Source organism: Engraulis encrasicolus, chromosome 6 (genome assembly GCF_034702125.1).
Source record: "Engraulis encrasicolus isolate BLACKSEA-1 chromosome 6, IST_EnEncr_1.0, whole genome shotgun sequence".
In the NCBI taxonomy this organism is placed as follows: domain Eukaryota; kingdom Metazoa; phylum Chordata; class Actinopteri; order Clupeiformes; family Engraulidae; genus Engraulis; species Engraulis encrasicolus.
Window position 1 is genome coordinate 49722680 of NC_085862.1, and position 10000 is coordinate 49732679.

The following is a 10000-nucleotide window of genomic DNA, read 5'->3' on the forward strand; positions in this document are numbered from 1 at the left end:
AACAGGGTTGGCGAGAGTTAGCCATTCAAAAGCACAGAACACAGAAAACAGACTTGTTGTCTTGCACAGGGATAGGGCATGGCAGCAATATTTCTCTACATTAAATAACTGCAACCTATTTGAAATTTGAATGAAACACACATTCAGTGTGCAGTTCCTAAAAAATTGGTAGTTTATGTAGATATACAGTAGGTATAGCTCCAAATAAATTACCCAATTTCAAGAATACTATGTACTGTAGGCCTGTGATTGAAGCCCTTCTGTTTGGTTCTTCATATGCAAGCAAACTTGTTTCTGGTTCAATTAAACTCAAAGGACGAACTAAAAATACTAACAGAAAGAGAAAAAAGTTTTCTTCATCTGAGCAGAGGCAGTGGCACTATATGACCCTGTAATGGTACCGCTATGAGAACAGTCATCTATATATACACACACACACAAGCTGTAATTGCTGTAAATAGAAAAAGAAATATTCAAATTCACCATGCTAGATTACTGCGGGGAACTAGGACAGACCATGCCAGATTAAAGTCAGATTGGAAAATTTGCTCCACAGGCTTGTGTTGGTAAAGACTAATAGCCATGTGAATCCACTGCAATATATGGCAGGCACATTTTTTCTTTCTTTCTCTCTCTCTTTTTTTCGATTAATACTGATTTTATTTGAGTTAGTTTGTAACTTTCTTGCTTGTAATTAGATGTTTTAAGGCTTAGAATGTTAAGATATATTTTAGCATCCTTGGGCTTGAAACGCAAATGAAATGCTGTATAAAATAGATTTAAAAAACACCAAAGTGCTAGAGTATACAGCAAAACATAGAATTTCAATTGCCAGTGTGCTATATAGTTCCTTGAACTCTTGTTTTTTTTTTTTTGCAGCAAGCACATTTTCTTTCCTGCTCTGCTTTTGTCTCAAGCAGCCGAAATGCAGTTAAGTATGACCAATCCCTCCTTTTCAGCCCCATGTGATGGTAAAAGCCATGGATGTGCTGGAAGTTTACTGATCGTATCAACTCAATGGTACACAGCCACATTCAGGGCCTTTTGCTGCGGGCACGAGGCCTAATTGTCTACTTCCCAGGGCATTGACCATATTGCTGGGCCCAATTGTGCCCTTTATGTCCCCGGTATTGGGTTAGAAAAATAGCCAGACACACTTATGGGTTTTGCGGCACATGCACTGCGACTCTGAAAGGCCCTTCTACTCTTCTCACCTCACAACCCTCAATGAGTTGCGCCCCTTCTGTGCCACTAAATGTCTTCATTGAGACACAGAACGGCTTGGAAAATCCACCAGTGCTGTTGAATTGGAGGTTGCATTTTAAATACTGGTTAATTATGAAGAGGCTGAAACTGAAGGTGAATGACTTGGTCAGATGCAGCCACTTAGAACCTTCAGTGAGATTTCACAGATATGCTGAACGTGTAAAGAGAAATTCTTCCTAAACATCTTCAAATTGATTTTACCAGCAGCACTTACATTCTGTATATTGCTGTAGAGTTTATGCTTGTGTCTTTTTTTTTAAACGTTTAAAAAGATGCACATTTTCCCTTCCTGTCAGTTGGAGCATTCGACTTTGGAAAATCAAAAAACTTTGATCAATCACGATAATTAATTTTTGAAGTAAATTACAGCTTTCAATCTGAGCAAGTGCAGTGACTGAGCGTTGTTGTGACAGGCAAGCATGCAGGATGTCGTTACCAACGATTTTTGTCTGTTTAGTGACAAAGATATCATGTGGTGCATCTTTAAACATGACACTGACATGTGGTACTTATTCAGTCATTTTAGTAACAAGTAAAATTGCACTTTATGACATTCCGTTATTCGGCGTGATGTAAACGTAGGCAGGAAGGCGATTAATAATGCATTTTTAAAAAGATTTCAGCTCTTCCGAAAGTCAAAGGCAACAAAGGAGACAAAGAGCCATTGTGTATTTACAAATTAAACAGCTCTCTCATTGTGGCAGAATGAGTCAGTTTGCACGGCAGAAAAAGTTGTAAAAAAAAGAGACTAATTTTATTCTAATTTCATTCCTATCTGTGTCTGAAACAATTAAAATAGGCATTGATGTGTTTATCTCAATGTGTAATTGCATATTGTTCAGGACTGAATAAAGTTTCCATCAGAAGAGGTAGATTGGGGAGAGGTGGAGGGAGGAAGTAGCTTCTCAAGCTTTTTAACATGGGAGTGAGAACGTTGTCGAACTGTTTTTTTTAAACCACAAGTCAAACGCCTACCTCCTTCAAATCAGACATCATTGTCAATTGTTTGTCAGACAACTAAGCTGTTGGTTTGAACAAATTTAAGAATTAAGTAAGACGTCTTGGTGATTAAGAAAAGTTGTTTGCAAAAAGCTTTTGCTTCAATCACAAGAAGCACAGAACATAAGGCACCAATAATGAGCCGAAAAAGCCAACAATACTAATGAAAGAATGCTGTTATGTTATACTTAAAATGGGAAAGTTTGAAAGACTTGGTGGACAATAACAGACAGCATTCACTTGCCATTCCTTTATAAACCCCAAACTTTTTTTTTTTTTAACAGCTCAAAAGAGTAATTCAATTGCTCAGAAGTTTTTTTGTCTCTCTACAAAACTTCGGTAAACAATTGAGGTTTTAACTAGTCAGCATGTACAATTGAAAATAGTTTACACTCTAGTGTATAACCCTGGTGTTTTTGGTCTTGTTTGACAGCTCTACGTTTGTGTAGCTCTTTGTGTGGCAACATGGGCCTATATGAGCAGGGCTGCTGGCAGCTTTTGCCAGGCCCCGGCCCGGGCCAAAGTCATCTGAAGGGCCCCCTTAATTTAATACATGCAATGTACTGAGACCCTAAATCTGAGGCCCTCCATATCCCTGGGCCCGGGACAACTGACCCCTTTCCCCCCCACCGGCTTCCGTGCTTATGAATAGAAGCACGGGAGGCACACACAGTCGTCCTGATTGACACACCACCACCAACCCTTGGTGATTCAGCGTGATATACTGGCGGCCCTGATGAAAGATGTGCCAAGTAAGGCAGCGCTCTAAAGGGCCGTACACACACATCGCTGCTATTTACTAGCTTCTCGCTTGCTCGCCTACTCGCCTACTCGCCTCTCTTTCATGGACCGTTTGCTGAAAGTTCCCGCGGCTTTAACTGCCAATGAACAGGCGAGAAGTACCGAGCTCTGCCTTCCAATTGGTTACTCGCTTACTCGCCTCGCTCGAAGATAAAATATTTTCAACTCGGGATCCGCCCACATCGCATCGCTTGTACAGTACTCGCCTACTCGCCTGCTAGTCTCGCTGGAACACATTGACATTCTATTGAGTTAATTCGCTGAGCGAGTAACCAGCAGCGACGTGTGTGTACGCCTCTCCTCTCCACCATCATCTGTAATCTCCGCTGGCCTTGATAAAGGCCTCCTCCACACCAGTACGGCTGAAGAGGCGTCGGCGCTAGAGAAGCCGCCTGCATAGTGTAGTGTACCCTGCAAGGTCCGGATTAAGACAGCCTGAAGCCCCTAGACAGGTGGTTGTGGGAACCCCTGGAAGGCAAATTTGGTTACAAATGTACATCGACAGTGTTATAATTATGAGTCAGAAATTAAGGATAACTTGTCTACCAACTGTATCCTGCATCCTGTCACAATTCCGCAATTTTTCGCTTTTGGCCCCCCTGGCAGGTGGGGGGCCCTAGGCTGCAGTCACATCTAGCCTGTGCGTTAATCCGATCCTGTAGCCTGCGTACGTCAGCCCCAAGCCAAACATTTGGTGGGGCCGCGCCAGCGTTTGTTGATATATTCATTTCACGACAAGAGCGGTGTGTGTGTGCAGGCAGTGCAGTGCAGCGCAGGACACACAACCCACACACACACTCTGATCGCCACGGCAGCAGACGGGCCCTGTCTGCCATCTTTTATTTATTAATTAGCACTCTGGGCTCAGAGGCGTTAGTCTTGTTTGAGCTTGCCGGATGATGCTTTCAGAGAGAGAGAGAGAGAGAGAGAGAGAGAGAGAGAGAACCAGTGATAGAGAGACAGAGAGAGAGAGTGTGTGTGTGTGTGTGCGTGCGTGCGAGTGCGTGCGCTAGGGATCAAAGGGAGTGATGGTATCACTGACCCTGTCACATTGGTCCACACAGAACACACATTGCCCTGCCCAGCTAGTCATATGCAGACACACACACACACACACACACACACACACACACACACACACACACACACACACACACACACACACACACACACACACACACACACACACACACACACACACACACACACACACACACACACACACACACACACACACACACAGGTGGGGTCTCTCTTTCATTCTCTGTCTGTCTCTCACTCTCACACACGCACATAAATAAACACACAGACGTACGTGCGCGCGCACACACACACACACACTCACACACATGTACACACATACATTGTCTTGGAGCCGTCTTGTGTAAATGCAGCTTTGTGTACATTTCTCAGAGTCACTGGCAGGCCCTTGGTTTGTGGCGCGGGTGGGGGGTGGGGGAGGCGGGTGGGGGTGGCGGTTGGTGAGGGGATTTGAGGAAGGGGGAGGGAGGGAGACGGGGGGCTCTCAGGGATCCTGGGCCCAGGAGAGCTCCGAAAAGACTGAAAGCACACACAGTGCTGGATTAGAGAGTCCCATCTCATCACACACAAACACACACACACACACGTACGCGGACACACACACACATGCAAGCATGCAGGCACGCACGAACTCACATACACAGTGAAGTGAGTGCATATTTTTAGAAGGGACCTGCATAACACACACACACACACACACACACACACACACACACACACACACACACACACACACACACACACACACACACACACACACACACACACACACACACACACACACACACACACACACACACACACACACACACACACACACACACACACACACACACACAAAGAAGGCATGCACACATATTTTTTTCAGAAGGGACCCGCACAAATCGCACACGGCTTATGAGAGGACCACGTCTTCACTGTCTCTCAAACAGCTAATTAACTGACCGTAAATCGGCTTGCTGGCTGTGTGAACCTTCGGAGAGTCTGTGTGGAGAGCCAGCCACAGGACCACTGGGAGAAGACAAATAGGGACCTGCTGAAAGTATGAAGAAGGGAAAATGGGATGAAAAAAAATATAGTGTTGTTGGTTTTTTTTTAGTATTTACCACATTTATCTTCAGCCTCCATGCTAATGTATGCACATATTTAGCTAATGCACTGTATTTACCGGGCATCTTGTGTACACGGTTGAAAAAAAAAAAAGCTGTGTTAAATCAACACTTCAAGAGTACTCTGGGACCAAATTCTGTCTAGAAGGTGTTCACTTGACTCTCTAAGTTTTTAATCAACACTGCAATTTTACTGTGCACACAAGTGCTCCTCCGCATACCCCTACGATGCCTTCATGTGTTGCCAGCTAGGAGCTCAGGACTAATTATATGGGACTTGTCCACCATTTTAATTTCTTTTTGGAGGATACACCCTTTCCAGGGGATATACTTAATTGCTAAAGGATAATAAAAAAACTGTTTGGCAGGATATTAGTCCGGACTAAAAGCAAATAGATAATTATAAATGCCTTCCTGTTTTGAATAATTCTAATTAATATTCTATGGGGAGATTACTCCACAGGTGCGCACTTCACTTCATTATCATGAGCTATGAAGAGGAGAGGAGAGGAGAGAGGAAAAGTGAAGATAAGAAAGTAACTAATTAATTGAGAGAACCTCTATTGAAGTTCACAATGTATCATGGAGTACTGCTGAAAAATGAAGGGGGTAAAGTTTTTTGATCGGGATTTATCAACAACATATTAAAAGGGGGAAGGATCAAATTAGAGGAGGTGCGCACATTGAGTGCCATCCAGGCTCGCGGTCTCCATGGCAAACGCACGGTATCGGTCTCGGCTAACGCTGGATTTCAAAGCAAGGGCAATTATTTGCTCAGTAGGACCTGCTAATCCTGCTTTATCTGCATGGACACCACCTAAAACACTTTGATCAGAGGTACCAGTGTTCTGCTGCATTTACCCACAGCTAGAGAGATATATGAGAGAGAGAGAGAGAGAGAGAGAGAGAGAGAGAGAGAGAGAGAGAGAGAGAGAGAGAGAGAGAGAGAGAGAGAGAGAGAGAGAGAGAGAGAGAGAGAAAGAAAGAGATGCAAAAGACTTACTAGGGCAGGGTAAACTCCCATGATTTAATTCTGCACAAGGCGGGAAAACGAGAGGATCCCTTTTAATGAAGTTGATTAAGTCTTTCTGTTGGCTCTTTTTGTAATGAAATACTTGGTTTTATTGAAAATCTTACCATTTCTTTGCCATTACTCTCTCTCTCTCTGTCTCTGTAAATCTGTCCCTCTCTCTAAGTCTCTCTCTTTCTCTCTTTCTCTCTCTCTCTCTCTCTCTCTCTCTCTCTCTCTCTCTCTCTCTCTCTCTCTCTCTCTCTCTCTCTCTCTCTCTCTCTCTCTCTCTCTCTCCTCTCTCTCTCTCTCTCTCTCTCTCTCTCTCCCTCCCTCTCTCTCATCACTCTGCCATGGTTGTTTGCCTGCCTGATATATGTGTTAATCGTGCTTTTTGTTTGATTTGATTAGCGCTGCTGCTGCCTGCTGCCTGCTGGTGATGGCGTCACCTGGCAGCAAGCGAGGGCTCGCCTCAGATCGCCTTTGGACGTTCCGTGCCAACGGGGAGACTTCCTCCAGGTGAGTCACTCGCTCATGCAGGCAGAGGCACAACACAGCTGTGTGCAGTCCATTTCCATTGAGATTAGGGTATTAAAGATAATGAAAAGGGTGAAAAGTAGGGTTACCTGAAAGACTTTGACCACTGTTTTCTGATGCACGATTGCGTGTGAGAGCTGCAGACCGATTTGAGGTGTGAAGTTTGAGGAAATGCGAAATCGACATTGGGGTTTTTCCTGGTTAATGAATCACTGGATGTAGACCCAGATAAACAATGTTAGTGTGTGAAAACACGCCTTGGAGTCACTCTCCTTCTTAATTCTAGCCCCCTGGCCATTGCATCTCTGCTGAACATAACCCATAAGTTGATGATCAGAAAGCAGCCCTCCTCTTGCAGAAACACTATAGTTGTTTTTTGTTGTTGTTTATCAACACAGTGTTGTGAGGAGGGGCAAGACACTGGCAGCCAACCACGTGAGCTAATTTTTTGACAGACAGTGGAACAGTTGAACCCATGTATAGTGTGCCCTGACTTTACCAAACATGGTGGCCATATTTTAAGAGACGGCACAGGCGACACATAGACCTACAGCCATTGAGATGAGTATTTTTTTGGATTTGGCAACCGCAATCATATGAGTCCCCCAGCTGTGTGTATGCATCTGTGTGTGTATGCCATTTCATTTGATTTCTGTATCCGTACCCCTTGTCTGAAGGTGATCAATCCTAGCTGTACCACCCCTAGTGCAGTGAGAGACAGCGAAATGACGGGCCTGCAGTTATGTGACGAAAACAGCTCATGTGAAACCCAGTGAATAGGTTTTTTCCTTTTTTCAGGTGTGTTCGCGGGACATTTTGCATTGTGCCAGCCCCAGAGGGTCGTGCCAAGACATCAGCCGGCTTCCGTCAGTTTAAACACTCTCCCGGAGCAAACAAGCCATTTCATCTCAGCAGAAAAAGAGAGGTGTCGACTGACATCCAGTTTTTTATATGCAGGCCTGTTTTCCCCTTTCCCTCTCCTCCTCTCTGCTCCTCTCTCTATGGGTCCTGTTAACCGGTGTTTTGACGTAGATTACAACTTTCGCTTTAGAATTTTGGTGTCTGTCCTGACAGCCTTATCGCGTAGTTTTAGTTTTCAAATGATTGGGGAGGAAGGGGGGCTAATTTCCTGTTTGTGTGCCTGCCTTCACCACTTTTGATCCCCAAACTACTTTCTTTTGTCCTGGTTTCAATCTTACCTGTGTGAGGAAACAAGTTGGCATCCCACAATTTAACAGTTGATTTGAATATGAATATCCTGTGCATCCTGTTTTTATTATTATCATTTTACATGATTTTGGGATATGAAATATACAGCTGTTTATGATCAGGTTGAATACGTGTACAACATAAAGACATTCGAGCCAATATATGAATTTTGTAAAAGCACAGGAAATGCACTTTTGATCAAACCTATACATATGCACTGTATATCAAAATCTAAAATTGATTTTATATGTCCAGCACCATTACGTTTCTCATTTGTTGTTCAATGTCATACCTTCACGTATTTGTCCAATTTTGCAAGCATGGTTGTTGACATTGGTTTTTCTTTTGTATATCTGCAAAGTAGTCCAGCAAAACAGACGTCTACTGATGGTTTGTCAAGCCTGTCAATTACTCATCTGATATGAAACTGTTGTGGCAAATAATTCTGGAGGAAAAAAACATGTAGCCTATTTAATAGCAGAGGAGAGAAGAAATAGTTGTCTGTTACATTATGGATTCGCTGTCCTCCTGATTAATGTTCCGTTTGATGGGCAAACCACCCGTCATTCCTCCGGGCTAGCTACATTTTTTTTAACGACCCTTTTAGAACTCAGTGTGAAGGTTTCGCCGTAATTGCAGAGTATTTGTTACTAATTGGGAAATAATTGATGCAGGTGCAGTTTACATGGAGTTTGTCACATTTGCGAGGAAGGGAAAATGAGCATGGCACAGAGCCAGCAAGCGGCACTCAACCACACACTGTCATTTAAAGATGCTCGTTCCTCCTTCCACTCTTGTTGTACCCAAGGTTGTTATGCCTCCAGGGTTGAGGCAAATAGGGTGGGGAAGGGGGTGTGTGTATGAGTAGGGTGTTTGGTCAGGTTAAAATCAGGCAATATCTATCTGGCACCATGAAGGGTTGTTTGTTTTCAGGGCTGTGCTGTTATGTGGCGTATGTGGCATTTTCTATCAGCCTCAGCTTCTCAGCAAGTGCAGTTCTTGTTGCCACTTCACTATTGTCCGCTATCCTTTTACGCTGCCTTGTGCAGCAGTAGATCTGGAAGATTTCCCATACCATCCCAAATGTGGACTCACTGTGTAGAATTGGCAACACTGTTGGAAACGCTGAGTAATCTTTTGTGATGGCATGTGCAGTTGCACGCCTATATATATATACGAAAACTCTGCTCTTCTGCTGCGGCGTACTGAGATGAAGAATGTAGCAGGAGAGGTTAGGTCAGACTGCTCTTCACACAGCTACTACAGCAGCAAGTCGCTGCGCAAAAACCCCAAATAGACCATCATCTCTGCTGCGACTTCGAATGCTGTAGTAAGCATTAGGTGATTATTCCCCCAACAGCACGCCAAGATGGGGGGGCCTCGCTTTGAATTGGAAATGCACCGCGTATGAGAATATGAGATTATATTGTTCGCCGGGTAATGGTACAAATCTTAAAAGCCAGTGCTTCTAGACCCACATAAACAAATAATCCATACTTCTAAGCAAAAAGCCCCATCTCTCATCTGTTCGGGATTAGACATCTTGGGTGAGGGGAAGTGTTACCTTTTTATGTCTGCCGAAGACCTGCATTTTTAACATTCCCCTCCCCCCTCATCCCCGTCTCTCCCACGCTTAGTGGAATAACCACTTAATAAATGCACAAAGTGAGTCTTCGGCGAGCATAATTGAGGCATTTTCAGTAATTCTCCCCTAGTTTAAAGTGGAGGGTATTAATGAGTGCTGATATGGGGAGGTGAGGGGGTTGGATGTCTGGATAGGAGGTGCGTGTGTGTGTGGTTGTGTGCGTGTGCGTGTGTGTGTGTGTGTGTGTGTAGTGTGCGTGTGTGCGTGTGTGTCTTTGTGCACACGTGCATGTGTGAGTGCGTGTGTGTGTGTGTCTGTGGTCACGTGTGTGTGTGTGGGCGTCTGTGTGTGTGTGTGTGCGTGTGCGCGTGTGCATGCATGTGTGTGTGTATATGTGTGTGTGGGGGGGATGTGTGCGTGTGCGTGTCTGTGTGTGTGTGTGCC

The 10000-nt window shown here is 44.3% G+C and overlaps 1 long non-coding RNA gene across 1 annotated transcript in view; it reads left to right on the plus strand.

Moving 5' to 3' along the window:
* Window positions 1-8101, plus strand: part of LOC134451417 (uncharacterized) — a 65962-nt gene extending 57861 nt beyond the window's left edge. Inside the window, exons 3-4 of the long non-coding RNA XR_010035233.1 lie at window positions 6637-6744; window positions 7561-8101. This is a non-coding gene — a long non-coding RNA (uncharacterized LOC134451417). The remainder of the gene's footprint in view (window positions 1-6636; window positions 6745-7560) is intronic.
* The last annotated feature ends 1899 nt before the right edge of the window (window positions 8102-10000 follow it).